Below are 17117 nucleotides of genomic sequence, written 5' to 3'. Positions count from 1 at the left end.
AGCCCCTCGAGGCCAATCCACCACAAAGCATGAGTAGGGTTTTACACCGCAAGGTGGCCCGAACCTGGGTAAACTGCTGTGTTTCTTGTCCATTCGGTTTGTAGAGCTAAGCCATGAGATTAGTGAGCAGGCGGACTGGGGAGGACGGGTTCTTGATAATCTCCAAGTGCAGGGAATCATCGTAGCAATTCCCAAAGGTGGAAGTGATAAGTATGGAGTGTCGAACCCACAAGGAGCTAAAGGTAAGATCAATACTCTCTCAAGTCATATCTGCCATTGATACGACTCTACGTACACCGAACGTTTGCTTCCAACTAAAAACGAGAAATAAAACTACGTTGTGGGTATGAAGAGGATAACTTTGCATGATATCGGAGAGCTAAAATATGAAAGTAGGTGATATTATCATAAAGTTAGAATATATTGCTGAATATTATAAATAGCGAGTGTGGAATAATGATGGGTCGGTGTGCGGAATTATCCTAGGCAATCGTTAACAAGACCGGTGGTCGTCATTGCAACTTCATATGAGGGAGAGGCATAAGCTAACATACTTTCTCTTCTTGGATCATATGCACTTATGATTGGAACTCTAGCAAGCATCCGCAACTACTAAAGATCATTAAGGTAAAACCCAACCATAGCATTAAAGCATCAAGTCCCCTTTATCCCATACGCAACAACCCCCTTACTCGGGTTTATGCTTTTGTCACTCAAGCAACCCACTATAAGTGAATCATGAACGTATTGCAACACCCTACAGCGGGAATCCCTCACACTTGCGCGACACGGAGGGCAAAATAGGACATCACCAAAATAAAACAAACAACTCATACCAATCTAGATCATCAATCAACCCAAAGACAAAGGATATCTACTCAAAACATCATAGGATGACAACACATCATTGGATCATAATATATGGCATAAAGAACCATGTTCAAGTAGGGATTACAGCGGGGTGCGGGAGAGTGGACCACGTAAAATAGATGAGGGTGGTGATGATGATGGTGATGTTGATGAAGATGATCACCTCGGCAATGATTCCCCTCCCGATGGCAATCCGGTGCCACCGAGAGAGAGGAGGAGAGGTTCTCCCCCTTGTGCTTCCTCCTCCATGGCCTCCCCCTGGATGGGGAGAGGTTCTCCCTCTGGTCCTTGGCCTTCATGGTGATGATGGCCCCTCCGAGATCCTCCTCCATAGCCTCTAGTGATGATGGCCCCCTCCGGGAGGGTGCCAGAGAGGGCCTAGATTGATTTCTCGTGGCTACGGAGGCTTGCTGCGGCGGAACTTCCGATCTAGGTTATTTTCTGGAGGTCTGGGCATTTATAGGAGAGGTTGGCATCGAGAACAAGTAAGGGGGCCCCACGGGAAGTCCACGAGGCACAGGGGCGCGCCCCAGGGGGGTGGGCGCACCCCCCACCCTCGTGGGGCCCACGGGACTCCGCTTTGGTAGATTTTTGTTCCAGTATTTTTTATATTTTCCATAAAAATTCTCTGTTGATTTTTATCGCATTCCGAGAACTTTTATTTCTGCACAAAAACAACACCACTATAGTTCTGCTGAAAATAGCGTCAGTCCGGGTTAGTTCTAATCAAATCATATAAAACTATTGTAAACTTGGCATGAATACTTCAGAAATTATAGATACGTTGGAGACGAATCAGCATCCCCAAGCTTAATTCCTGCTCGTCCTCGAGTAGGTAAATGATAAAAGAAATAATTTATGAAGTGTGAATGCTAGCAAGTGCATAAGTTTGATCAATGATGGTTCCAATCACTTTTTCTAGCATCATTATATATCATAATAGTATCTCAACTCATGAAACTTCTCATGATCAAGTAACAAGCTATTCACAAGTTAAAGTATAGATCATAAACTTTCTTGAAAACTAACAAACCGTGCTCTTAGTCATCAAACATTTGCAATTCATCTTATTTTCGGGAAGGGTCTATGTAAGAGCTTTGATTCAGCAAACTCCACATACTCAACTATTATTTAATCTTTCACAATTGCTAACACTCATGTGATATTTATGGGTTCAAAGTTTTAATCGGACACAGAGAAAGATAGGGGCTTATAGTTTCGCCTCCCAACCTTTTACCTCAAGGGTAATGTCAACAATAATAATTTATGAAAACCTACATCCAAGTGGATATATATATATATATATATGGATCACTCCAACACGGAGTGCTTGCCAAAGGAAAAAGTGTAAAAAGGAAAGGTGATGACCACCATGACTCTTGTATAAGGGTAAGAGATAAAATTAAAAGATAGGCCCTTCGCAGAGGGAAGTAGAGGTTGTCATGCACTTTTATGGTTGGATGCACAAAATCTTAATGCAAAATAACATCACTTTATATTACCGCTTGTGATAAAGACCTTTATTATGCAGTCCGTCGCTTTTATTTCTTCCCTATCACAAGTTCGTATAAAGCTTATTTTCTTCGCACTAATAGATCATACATATTTAGAGAGCAATTTTTATTGCATGCATCGATGACAACTTACTTGAAGGATCTTACTCAATCCATAGGTAGGTATGGTGGACTCTCATGGAAAAACTGGTTTAAGGGATGTTTGGAAGCACAAGTAGTATTTCTACTTGGTGCAAAGAATTTGGCTAGCATGAGAGGGAAAGGCAAGCTCGACATGTTGGATGATCCAAGACAATATAACGTTTCGAATATAGGAAAACATAACCCATTAAGTTGTCTTCCTTGTCCAACATCAAATTTTTAGCATGTCATATTTTAATGAGTGCTCACAATTACAAAAGATGTCCAAGATAGTATATTTATATGTGAAATCTCTCTTCCTTCAATATTCTTTCATGATTGTTCAAGTGACCAATTCTGTGTTTGCTAACTTCCAATAAGAAATTTAAAAAAAAAACTTCCAATAAGTTTACTACCTATACTTATTACGTGTGAAGTCATTACTCCCCATGTTGTAAGCATATGAAACGTATATAAATTCAGATTTATGATATTCAACGCATTCAACCATTTACTCATAGGATATATGTGAAGCACGTGAGTAAACGACAAACTACTCCAAAAAGATATAAGTGAAGAACACTGAGTAGTCAAATAATTAACTAGCCATGGGAGGATTATTTTTCATTAAAGATTTTAGATCCAATGATTTTATTCAAACAGCAAGTAAAATTGAAAATACGCTCCAAGCAAAACACATATTATGTGACGAATAAAAATATAGCTTCGAGTAAGGTATATCGATAGTTTTGAAGACGAAAGACGGGATGCCTTCCGAGGCATCCCCAAGCTTAGGCGCTTGAGTCTTCCTTGAATATTAATTTGGGTTGCCTTGGGAATACCCAAGCTTAGGGTCTTTCCACTCCTTATTCTCCTCATATCGATATCTCACCCAAAGCTTGAAAACTTCAATCACACAAAACTTAACGGAACTTCGTGAGATAGATTAGTATGATAAAGAGTAAACCATTCACTTTGGTACTATCAAAGACAAGATTCATAATTTTTCTCACACAATGCCTACTGTACTATATCATTTCTACAATTTATATTGAGAAATATAAGCCATGAAAATAGAAAACAAGCAAACTATGCAATGAACACAGAATCTGTCAGAAACAGAACAGTCTGTAATGATCTGAACAGAAACCATACTTATGCTACTCCAAAAATTATGAAATAACTTGGTGGACGTGAGGAATTTGTCTATTAATCTTCTAAAAAAATAATCAACTCAATCGCACTCTTTTGTAAAAAATGACAGCTAATCTCGTGAGCGCAAATTTTCTGTTTTTTACAGCAAGATCACATTAACTTTCACCCAAGTCTTCCCAAAGGTCTTACTTGGCACTTTATTGAAACAAAAGCTATAATACATGATTACTACAGTATCTTAATCATGAGAACACACAAAAACAGTAAGGGTAAATATTTGGTTGTCTCCCAACAAGCGTTTTTCTTTAATGCCTTTTAGCTAGGCATGATGATTTCAATGATGCTCACATAAAAGATAAGAATTGAAACATAAATAGAGCATCATGAAGAATATGACTAGCACATTTAAACCTGACCCACTTCCTATGCATAGATATTTTGTGAGCACACAATTTATGGAACAAGAATCAACTAGCATAGGAAGGCAAAACAAGTATAACTTCAAAACTTTAAGCACATAGAGAGGAAAATTGATATTATTACAACTCCTACAAGCATGTATTCCTCCCTCATAATAATTTTCAGTAGCATCATGAATGAGTTCAACAATATAACCAGCACATAAAGCATTATGTTCATGATCTACAAGCATAGAAACTTCACTAGTCTTCACATAAGCAAAATTCTTCTCATTTGGAATAGTGGGAGCAATTGAAAATTAAAATCATGATGACAAGTTTCATGGTTAACATTATTCTTTATAGCATACATGTCGTCACAATAATCATCATAGATAACAACTTTGTTCTCATAATCAATGGGAACCTTCTCCGAAATAGTGGAATCATTACTAACTAAAGTTGACACTCTTCCAAATCCACTTTAGATTATAGTATTATCCATACTCCAAAAGATATAAGTGAAGTTCATGGAGCATTCTACAATTAATATGGACTAACCAATATCCAAGCTCAAAATATATAAGTGAAGCACATGAAGCATTCTATAAAACCATACTCAAAAGATTTAAGTGAAGCACAAAGAGCAATTCTAAAAGATCATACTTAAAAGATATAAGTGAAGCACATGAAGCATTCTATAAATCAATGAAGGGATATCTCATACTAGCATTATTCTTGAAGGAAAAACAAAAAACACAAAGGACACAAATCGTGTGAACAAAACAAAAACTGAGGTATACCGATAATTGTTGAAGAAGAAAGTTGGGATGCCAACCGGGGCTTCCCCAAGATTAGATGCTTGATCACCCTTAGAATATTTAATTGGGGTGCCTTGGGCATCCCCAAGCTTGAGCTCTTGCCTCTCTTTATTCTTCTCACATCGGTAACTCCTCGTTCTTCGAACACTCCATCCACACAAAACTTTAACAAAAACTTTGTGAGATCCGTTAGTATAAGAAAGCAAACCACTACCTTTAGGTACTGTTGCAAACTCATTCCAATTTCATATTAGAACTATATCTACTGTATTCCAACTTCATCATGGTTCATGGCCCCCGATACTAACCATAGATTCATCAAAATAAGCGAACAACTCATATAAAACAGAATCTGTCAAAAAGAGGACAGTCTGTAGTAATCTGGAAGTTTAGTAAACTTATGTAACTCCAAAAAATTCTAAAAATATATGAAAATTTAAAAAAATTGTACATAATTAATGTGCAAAAAGTTTCAGACCCATTTGACTTTCCAGTAAAAAATGTAAAATCACGCGCTACAGCCAAAGTTTCTGTTTTTGCACTGTACATAGTAAACAAGCAATCTAATCATCCTAAAACCGAAGCTTGGCACATTATTTTTATAATACAATGGATATATACAAGGGGATAATTATTTTCAGAGAAGCTTTCATGAAATTTTTTACATTGTTTCCATGAGTATGAACACAAGTGCTCAAGGTCGACCCTCATTTCTACAATGCATAATCTTCCAATCACATCTCTTATTGAAAAACTTTTTAGGCAAGAGAGGCAAGTAAAAAAATTATATTTTCATTCTTAATTTTTTTGTATGATTCACCCAAAACTAAAGAGAAACAAAAAAGGAAAAACAAAATCTACTTAGTGAAGAAAGCAAACAAACACACACAAGAATATCAACCCCACGCTATTGCTCCCCGGCAACGGCGCCAGAAAAGAGCTTGATAATCCCCAAGTGCAGGGAATCATCGTAGCAATTCCCAAAGGTAGAAGTGATAAGTATGGAGTGTCGAACCCACAAGGAGCTAAAGGTAATATCAATACTCTCTCAAGTCCTATCTGCCACTGATATGACTCTACGTACACCGAATGTTTGCTTCCAACTAGAAATGAGAAATAAAACTACGTTGTGGGTATGAAGAGGATAACTTTGCATGATATCGGGGAGCTAAAATATGGAAGTAGGTACTATTATCAGGAAGTTAGAATATATTGCTGAATATTATAAATAGCGAGTGTGGAATAATGATGGGTCGGTGTGCGGAATTATCCTAGGCAATCATTAACAAGACCGGTGGTCGTCATTGTAATTTCATATGAGGGAGAGGCATAAGCTAACCTACTTTCTCTTCTTGGATCATATGCACTTATGATTGGAACTCTAGCAAGCATCCGCAACTACTAAAGATCATTAAGGTAAAACCCAACCATAGCATCAAAGCATCAAGTCCCCTTTATCTCATACGCAACAACCCCCTTACTCGGGTTTATGCTTCTGTCACTCAAGAAACCCACTATAAGCGAATCATGAACGTATTGCAACACCCTATAGCGGGAATCCCTCATGCTCCCCATGGCCCTGGCGGGCGCGCCGCACGCCTGGCTTCTCAACTTGACAGGTCTTCTATGGCGTCCTAGGAGGAGTTGTGTGACCTCTTCGTCACGCGCTTCGTGCCACAAGCACCCCACGCCATCGCAACCCTCCTCAGTGGCTCACAGGCGTTGCCCTCGGACCGCCATGTCAAGCAGTTCTTCCGCCAGGTGGGTGCCACCCACATGCAGCAAGGAGCTCCTCCAGGATGGGCAGCGCCCAAGGCCGACCTCACCTTCGACTCGAGAGATCACCCAGCGGCCACCACGGGTGCCGGCGCGCTCCCGATGCTTTGCACCCCCACCATCTGCAATGTGGCGGTCACCAAGACCCTCATCGACGGCGGGGCTGGCCTCAATGTGCTCTACATGGAAGCTTTCAGCTTGCTTCATGTGTCGCATGGCCGGCTCCGCCCCACCAAGCCCTTCTCCGGGGTCGTCAACGGCTCCACCAGCCCCCTGGGGCTGATCCGCCTCCCTGTCACCTTCGGCACCCGCGAAAACTACCGCACCGAGCTTATCGACTTCGACATCGCCTGCATTGGTCTCCCTTACAACGCCATCCTCGGGTACCCAGCCTTGGCCCAGTTGATGGCAGCGACCCACCATGCCTACAACCTAATGAAGATGCCGGGGAGCAGCAGCGTCCTCACTGTGGCCAGGGACACCAAGGAAGCCTTGTTGGCCCTCAAGCTCGCCTTCAGGACTGCGGCTGCTGCGCGGCCTGGTGAGGAAGGAGCCCCGGGGGCTCTAGGGGTTGCACCGGCAAAGAAGAAGCAGTTGTTCTCCCAAGATCACGTTGAGACGAAGCAAGTATCAGTTGATGAGGACGGGGCGTCTGGCGCCACCTTCACCATAGGTGCCGGCCTCCCTTTAGATCAAGAGGAGGCATTGGTCAGCTTCTTGTGCAAGAACAAGGATGTGTTCGCATGGGAGCCTAAGGATCTGGTCGGGATCCCGAGGGTAATAATCGAGCATCACCTAAGGGTATGCCCTAACGTGTGCCCAGTGAAGCAAAAGGCGTGGTGGCAGTCCACAGAAAAGCAGTCGTTCATCGCCAGGAGACTCGCAAACTGCAAGAAGCCAGCGTCATTCGGGAAGTGCAGTACCCAGAATGGCTGGCAAACCTGATTGTTGTCCCCAAGAAGGGCGGGAAGGAACGCATGTGCGTCTACTTCACCAACCTCAACAAGGCTTGCCCCCAAGACCCCTTCCCGCTTCCGTGCATCGATCAGATCGTCGACTCCACCACCGAGTGCAACCTACTGTGTTTCCTAGACGCCTTCTCGGGCTATCACCAAATCAAGATGGCGGTGCAAGATGTCGAGAAGACGGCTTTCCTGACCCCATGCAGGGTGTATTGCTACACCTGCATGTCGTTCGGGCTGCGTAACACTGGAGCAACTTTCCAGCGGCTGGTGCACATCGCTCTGGGAGGACAGCTCGAGAGGAACGTTGAGGAATATGTTGACGGCATAGTGGTGAAGTCTCGGGAGGCAAGGACTCTCATTGAAGACCTGAAGGAAACATTTTCCAGCCTGCACAAGGTGGATCTGCGACTCAATCTGGAGAAATGCGTGTTTTGCGTCCCCTCCGGGAAGCTGCTGGGCTTTCTGGTGTCACATAGGGGAATCGAGGCCAACCCCAAGAAGGTCAAGGCCATAGAAGGGATGAGCCCACCACAAACCCTCAAGGAGATGCAGAAGCTGACGGGCTATGTGACCTCATTAGGGTGCTTTATCTCCAAGCTAGGGGAGCGCGCCCTCCCATTCTTCAAGCTGATGAAAAAGAAGGGACCATTCGAGTGGACTCCGGAGGCCGACGCGGAATTCCAAGACCTCAAGAAGTACCTCACCAGCCCGCCGGTGATGGTGGCGCCACGCCCCCTCGAGCCGCTGGAGCTCTACCTGGCCGCCACCGCTCACTCAGCCAGCGCAGTGCTGGTCACGGTCCGGGAGGAATGCCCTGCCAAGGACTCTCAAAGCATCACCCTGCAGTTGGCTGGAACACACCGGTTCCAGGATGGCGCTCCTGAGGCCTCGGCCACCCCAGCAGAAGACCAAGCCCCTCAGGACGGAGCTCCTGAGGCCCCGGCTGCCTCGACCAACGACCACCCTCCTGAGGCCCCCGAGCCTCGGGAGGCGCAAGGCGCCACCCACACTTCCGCCCTTGTCCAGCACCCGGTGTACTTCGTTGGCACGGTGCTGCGCGATGCACGGCCGCGCTGCCCCATGCCGCAAAAGCTCTTGCTCGTGCTCCTCGTTGCCTCGCAAGTTGCGCCACTACTTTCAAGGCCACCCCATCAAGGTCGTCTCAGCTTACCCACTAGAGAGGGTGCTTAGGAGCCCCAATGCGGCAGGAAGGGTGGCAGAATGGAACATGGAACTACAGGCATTCTAGTTGGAATTCAGCACCAACAGGGTCATCAAGGGCGCCGCACTCGTCGACTTCATGGCAGAGTGGACCGACGCCCCCAACCCCGAAGCAGGAGAGGACCGATCCCTCTTACCAGGGAGCGAGGCACTAGACGGCTGGGTCATGTACTTCGACGGTGCCTTCATGCATTAGGGCGTGGGGATAAGCTCTACTACGCTGTGCAGCTCTACTTTCAGCAGGGCGAGAAGGTCTCCAACAACATCGCGGAGTACGAAGGCTTGATCGCCGGCCTCAAGGCTGCGGCAGCCTTGGGAGTGAAGCGCCTCACCATCAAGGGCGACTCCCGGCTCCTCGGGTAAGGGTCCCGAACTATGCGTCCGAGGATCGAAGGTAACAGGAGGCAGGAGCGTGATGTTTACCCAGGTTCGGGCCCTCTTGATGGAGGTAATACCCTACTTCCTACTTGGTTGACTTTGATGAGTATAGGGGTTACAAGAGTTCATCTACCTCGAGATCGTAATGGCTAAACCCTAGATGTCTAGCCTATATGATTATGATTGCCCCTATGGACTAAACCCTACGGTTTATATAGTTACCGGAGGGGCCTAGGGTTGTACAGAGTCGGTTTACAGAGAAAGGAATCTTAACATCCGAACGTTAAGCTTGCCATCCACGCAAAGGAGAGTCCCATCCGGACACGGGGGAAGGCCTTCTATCTTCTATCTTCACGGCCCACCAGTCCGGCCCATGTCGCATAGCCCGACCATCCGAGGACCCCCTAATCCAGGACTCCCTTAGCAGCCCCCAAACTTGCCTTCAATGACGATGTAGTATCCAGCTTTATGTCTTCGGCTTTGTAAGGCGGGTTCTCCATTATATTTTGGATTGACGATAGTTCGGCTCTATATTAAATATCTGCCGTTGTTGCCCCGGCTTCCACATGTCAGACGAATGCGAATGGTTCAGGTATCTTTTACAAATAACCCCTCGACCATGCAGGGATGGAGTCTATTTAAGGGGATTGGGTCTCAAATGCCATTCCACACCATGCGGAAATCCTTAGATCTTGCCACAGGAAATTGTCCAAACATTGCCGCCACCCCTAGCTCCTCCTCACGCCCCTACGGCCCTCAAAAAGGCGATTGGGAAAGCTGCTCGGTGTCACATGCCCACCTGAATGAACTTCAGAGGCAGGGATATCTTCCCCCCGCGGATCTAGTCTCCGTACGAGCTGGGTTAAACTCCCTCAGTGGAGAAGCCCTGGCAGAAAATTTCCCCAATCCTTCTAAAGAGGAGCGGGTGTGCTTCATCTCTTTCCTTCTGAGAGAAGTAGGATTCCCTAACCACCCTTTCCTTAGAGGTCTCCTGGAGTATTATGGCCTCGAACTGCACAATCTAACGCCAGGAGGTTGTGAGGCTCATTTTGAGTTATGGCAGAAATTCTTCTGCCTCGTTCCCCGCTCCCAAAAGGGATCTATATTCAAGGTGGGCGGCGCCGAAGTATGGCGCATAGCCGGGACAGGATACCTGTCCGGCACTCCTAAGAAGGCATCCGAAGAGTGGCCCTCGGAATGGTTTTATATTGAAGACGTTGTCCTTCTTGACCCAATCCGGAGCGGCCTTCCCGAATTCTCCAGCGCTCCTTTAAAGAAGTGCGCCAGCTGGCATCCCTGAAGCCTCGAGGAAGGAGACAGTGCAGAGGTTGAGAGGTTGGCAAGCAAAATCAGAGTACTTGCCAACTCCGGACTATCAATAATTGAGGCAATGGCAATTTCAATAACACGATGCGTTCAGCCGCTCCAATCTAGGGGTTTTCCCATGTGGCACTACAACGGGGAGGACGATGCATCTCGTTGTTTATGCAAGGGTCCGGACAACTTTGCCACCCTGGCGACCATTTTAGCTGATCTTTTCAAGGGGGAGAAGGAAGACTTCACTCGCTTGAAGTGCCGGGAAGGTTTTTCCATGTACAACCCCATCGACTGGGTCAGTTTTTTTATGATCGTCTCTACTCAGTCCTTTTCCAGAGTTACGCTAGTCGAATCTAATCCGGTCGCTTTTAATAGGAATGGAGAAAGATCGTCGAGGGGATCTACAGCCCCGCTCCGTAGCCGGAGGATCATAATCGGGATCTAGATCCCAGATATGTATTCGGACATATATATAGAGCTTAAGGAGGGAATTTTTTATCAGGCGAGCTACAACGGCACGGAAGTGGCTATTATAGCCGATTACCCTGGCCTTCTCCCCTCCTCTCACGTAAGTACCCAGTAGATGTCTCCACCGAAAGAGTTTTTCCGTCGTACCTCACCCACTGCACTGTCTCATGCTCCAAAGGGGCGATGCTCATCTCGCTGAGCTGTATCGAAGGTGTCTTCTAGGAAGGCGACACCTGCGCAGGGTGAGTCCTTAAAAAGAAAGGACAACGCTGATACTACTGCGCCCCTGCCTTCACTAAAGAGGTATAGTTCTTAATATGCATCCGGTGGATAGACCGAATTGTGACATTTTTCGTTGGGCCACCTTGCAGGAAGAGCATATGTCGGACTATATCCGGGGACCTCGCCGGCCGTGCATTGGCCAATCCGGCCCCGGACCCTGCCATAAGGACTAGGGTTGATACAGGTAAAATGTCGGATTGTCATCTCCAAGAGGATTTGAATGATGTATCCGTCACCAATTCCGAGGTGGAGAGTGCGATGGATCATTGGTGGAGGAAAGAGGCCATGCGCGATCCTAGTTTTACCATAGAGGTGTTCCATGCCCTCAACTCTACGGATGCATACATCCGAGCTGCTCGGGATGGGCTTGCCAGAGCCACACACCAGCTTTCAAAGGATATGCGGGTAAGAGTTTCTTGTAGGTGCAAGGCTCATGTGCCAGTAGCCCCCGAGACTTGAAACAGTTTGGCCTAACTGATTTAAGGATTGTTGTATTATCAGGTACTCATGGAGAAAAATGACATGCTATCCAAGGAGCTTGAAGAATGTCGGACCAAGCTTATTGCTGCCACCACCTAACTGGAGAAATCCAAGAAGGCACCGAATGGTAAGGTCAACCACTGTCCGAAAAAATATGATTCTGCACCAACAATGTTTTTTTAAATAGACATTGTTTTATTTATGGCTGCAAGATCGTCGGATCAGCTGGAGGACAGACTGAAGGTTGCGCAGGCAGATAAACAGCATGCCGAAAGGCAAGAAGCTGCTGGTCAACGTATACTGACACGGACCAGGGATGAGAAGAACAAACTACAGGATGCCAACATCAGGCAAGCCGAGGAGCTGAAGGACGTAAGAGCCCAACTGTCAGATGTCTTGAAGGAGAACCAAAAGCTGAAAGGCGACATATTTAGTATGTCCCTGAACCAAACTTTCATAAGATCCCCTGAAAAAAATTGCGAGACTTGTGCCTGTAGGTTTATTAACTGGGCGGCCCAAAGGAGAAGTGTCTGGATTCCAAGGCGACCTGCTGCAGGAGCTATCCAAAGTGCACGAGCGAGCTCGGAAAGCCTTAAGGAATATGGCGAAGGCTTTATGGCCATCTGATTCTCCTTCGGGAATGATGGGGGAGCTTGCAGAGTTATTCAAGGGAGCTTGTCTTCGTTTTGAGCTGTGGAAGGCATCGGCATGTCGAGAAGGTGCACGAGAGGCCTGGGACATGGTGAAAACATGGTACACCGGACTTGATCCGAACTATATGGCCCGAGTTTGTAATTTTATATGACAATACACTTTATCGGCAAAGCTTATCTCCGACTGAATTGTAAAAGATTGTCGTGGCAGACTTTCCGCTTTCACACTCTGAAACCACAGGGGTGGAGTGTTTCCAAATACTATACCTGTGGAGAACACCAAGTATGTTTGGAAACCAGGCGATCCAGTCATAACACTTGAACAGACAAACTGTATTCAGGGAGTTATGTTATATTACTATTTTAACATAAGAAACATCTTCCAGAAAGAATAGTTCCGTTAAGGGTTCCTCTCCCTGGGTCGGCATGCGTTTATGCATGACTAAGCCGTGATGCGAAAGAATCACAGGAGTCTTTGTATTTTGGTAGTTTATATTGCTACAAAGGCAGTTCGTATTTTGTCCGCCGACCAATTATTCCCTTAATAACGCTAGCTTTCGGCTTCACTCGTCTGAGGTACATGTCCAGATGACCCGGTTGTAACAATCACAGAGGTGCTCCCTTTATGTCCTAGCTGAACGAGCGGGAACGTAGGGCATAAGCACAGGAGCCAGGCAACCTAGCTTGGCAAAAACTTAAGTCATAGAGGTGCATATAACGGTGAAGACATGACATATATGAGCAAACAACACACATATATATGGTGAGCCTTATGCTCAAAAGGATAATAAGCTTCTATTAGAGGAAGCCCCCAGTTACGGTGGGGTGTTTACATTTGAGGATGTATACCTCTCGAGTGTGCGGCTTACCCGAACACATGCTAGAAGTTGTAAGGGAAAAAGAAAAGGGAAAAGGTGAAAAAAGGAGAAAAAGGTAACGAACAATGTGTCCGGACTTAGGCGTAGAATCTTCAGAGTCTGGCAGCATTCCATGGGTTTGGCTCTAAGCGATTGTCCAATGCGTTGCGAAGGCGATAGGCTCCTCCGGTGAGAACTTCATCTATAATGAAGGGACCCTCCCATTTGGGCTTGAGCTTGTCCTTTTTCTTCTCTGGTAGGCGTAGCACGAGTTCACCGACATTATAAGTCTTAGCCTACACTTCTCTACTTTGGTATCTTCGAGCTTGTTGTTGGTAGAACGCGGAACGGGCCTTTGCAACATCGCGCTCCTCCTCCAGGCCATCTAAGTTGTCTTGTCGATCGAGCTCGGCCTCTTTCTCCTCGTACATGTGCACTCGAGGTGAGTCATGAATAATATCGTAGGGCAGGACAGCCTCTGCGCCGTACACCATGAAGAACGGTGTGTATCTGGTCATGCGATTGGGTGTGGTCCGCAACCCCCAGATTACAGAGTCGAGCTCCTCGACCTAGTGTTTATCCGACTCCTTTAAGGATCGCACTAGTCTGGGTTTGATACCGCTCATTATCAGGCCATTGGCCCATTCAACTTGACCGTTTGTTTGGGGGTGATACACTGAGGCATAATCGAGTTTAATACCTAGATTAGCACACCATTTTTTCACCTCGTCGACTGTAAAGTTAGAGCCATTATCGGTAATAATGTTGTGTGGGACACCATAACGTTGTACAACACCGGATACAAAGTTTATCACCAGTCCGGCTTCAGCCGTTTTAACTGGTTTGGCCTCTATCCACTTAGTGAATTTGTCTACCATAACCAGCAAATATTTTTTCTTATGGCTGCCCCCTTTAAGGGGTCCGACCATGTCCATCCCCCAGACCGCGAAAGGCCAAGTAATGGGGATTGTTCGTAAGGCGGTGGGTGGCATGTGACTTTGATTGGCAAAAATATGACATCCGACACAGCGTTGTATGAGGTCATATGCGTCTGCTCGAGTCGTGGTCCAAAAGAAACCTGTACAGAAGGTCTTACTTACAAGGGCCCGAGCTGCGGCGTGATGGCCGCCAAGACTAGCATGTATTTCAGCCAAGAGTTGTCGTCCCTCCTCTTCGGAGATACATCTTTGAAGGACTCCGGTAGTTCTTTTCTTGTAGAGCTCTCCTTCATGAACCTTGTAGGCTTTCGAACGTCAAACAATGCAACGAGCCTCATTCTGGTCCTCAGGGAGCTCCCACCTATTAAGGTAGGCTAGGAAGGGTTCGGTCCATGTGGCGATTACCGCCATGATTACATGGGCAGAAGGCGTCGGTTCTGTGCCCGAGCCCCCGATGATGTGTGAATCGTGTTTGGCATCCGGGGGTGTGATCGGCGCCGGACTGGAATTTCCGCTCTCATCCTGCCATACCACAGATGGCTTAAAGAGACTTTCCAAGAAGGTTTTAGGCGGGACGGGGTTGCGTTTAGTGCCCATTCGAGCAAGGATGTCCGCTGCTTGGTTACTGTCTCGGGCCACGTGATGAAACTCGAGCCCCTCGAACTAAGATGATATTTTGAGCATGACATTGTGGTAAGCTGCCATCTTTGGATCTTTTGCATCGAATTCTCCGTTTATTTGGGATATTGCAAGGTTTGAATCCCCGCGCACCTCGAGGCATTATATGCCCATAGAAATAGCCATCCGGAGCCCATGCAGTAGTGCCTCATAGTCGGCTGCTTTATTGGAGTCCGTGTACATGATTTGCAATACGTAACAGACTGTGTCCCCCGTAGGGGATGTTAGGATGACACCAGCCCCCAATCCGGCTAGCATTTTAGAGTTGTCGAAGTACATCACCCAGTTGGAGTATGTATCGTATTCTTTGGGGAGTTTGGCTTCTGTCCATTCGGCGACGAAGTCGGCCAACACCTGAGGTTTAATAGCCCGGCGTGGTTTGTACGTTATTTCGAATGGTAGAAGCTCGACGGCCCATGACGGTGTCCTGGACTAGGGGGTACTCACCATGCCGTCTCCCGATCAGTTAGATTGGGCCGAGGACCCCCATGGCCGTATACTCATGGGCCAGTTCGGACAGCTGCCGCATACAAGTAAGATTCCACAAGACTTGGTGATCAAGACAAGGACTCCTCCCCACCAGCGTATTCGGCTAGGACTCTTATTATCCTAGGCCTCTGGTGCATTATATAAAACGAGGCCAGGCTAGTCGATAGATATATACAACATACAATCATACCATAGGCTAGCTTCTAGGGTTTAGCCTCTCTGATCTCGTGGTAGATCAACTCTTGTAATACTCATATCATCAAGAATAAATCAAGCAGTATGTAGGGTTTTACCTCCATCAAGAGGGCCCGAACCTGGGTAAAACATCGTGTCTCCTGCCTCCTGTTACCATCCGCCTTAGACGCACAGTTCAGGACCCCCTACCTGAGATCCGCCGGTTTTGACACACACATTTGTGCTTTCATTCAGAGTTCCGCTGTGTGATCAGCAAAAGGATCGATGGCTCGTCTGCAGGTCAACTGCGATGCCGGCATCTTCGTCGCCGGCTCGACTGGTCACCTTGACTCGACCGAGGACCGTACTCCATCTCCGATCGTCATGTTCGGACGAGGGCCTTCTTCAACATCAACACTGATCTCTATCAAGATCATGGAGGAATCATCCATGGAGCTCGGGGGCTCAACGTCAACATTGCCCTCGGGCGACCGTGCTGTTTTTCCAAACAGCGAAATTGTATCCGCTGCCACCACCTCTTAGAGCATCACTTTGACGATACCTTTGGTGGAATTGTGTGGAATTGAGTCTACAACAACCATGGAAAATTTTGTCGAGTTCCGACAAAGGAATCTCCGGCAATCTATGATATACCGGAGCCCTGTCAAATCTGGACGAGAATCCGGACGAGTTTAGGGTGTGGTATCCAGAGCCCAGCTCGGATGTCCTTTGGAAGATCCAACCGTTCATATACTGCGGAATTCCCATATCTACCACCCCTCCAAATTTCAGCTCGATCCGACGGTTCAAACTCCGGGAACATTTCGATGAGTGGACCAATTTTCGGATCCGTTTTCTACGCGAAGACGGATCCGACCCGAATTCATGTTTCTTTATGAACGTGATATTGGACAACCTTTTTAGAGGAATTATCTTCTAGGGTATTGTGCGTTGTTTTTAAACACGTGCTCGTAAATTTTTAAGCCTCCCCTGAGGTCATCTTCATCATCATGCTGGTGTCAAACCAGTCCGGCAATATTGCTCCAAGGCTGCCGACCTGCGCTAGACACGTCGTCGCTTTGTTGAGCCGAGCTCAATTTCTTCGGATCATCATCTCGGCAAACCGAATAAGAGTCCGGCATCGCAAAGGATAAATCATCACCAACATCGCCGTCCCACGGATTATACGAAGCGGGCATACCGGCATCGCCGCAGGGTCACTTCATCAAGCCGGCATCGACCACGTCACGACCTGCATCGGCAGGGCCGCACTATTGCTTCTTCAAGTTGGTGTCCATCACGCCGACCTACTTCGACTCATCGGCTGACATCGAGGCTTTGACATCTCGGCTGGACCAGGGGCTTCGTCATCTCTTCATCAACCTACTCCGAAGACTTCGGCGTCACTAGCCGACCAGCTCCGTCACGTTAGCTGGACCGAGGGCTTTGCCTCGGCGAGCCAACCTTTGCCAGCATCGCCATACCATCGCTTTATCACCCATCAGGCAATGGGTGTGTGAATCGATTCCCAATTTTGGGAGTCACCTTTCTTCGGATTGCCAC

The sequence above is a fragment of the Triticum urartu genome, chromosome 1A, assembly GCF_056163025.1.
Source record: "Triticum urartu cultivar PI428250 chromosome 1A, HENAU_Tu73, whole genome shotgun sequence".
Taxonomy (NCBI): Eukaryota; Viridiplantae; Streptophyta; class Magnoliopsida; order Poales; family Poaceae; genus Triticum; species Triticum urartu.
This window is presented reverse-complemented; position numbering follows the sequence as displayed.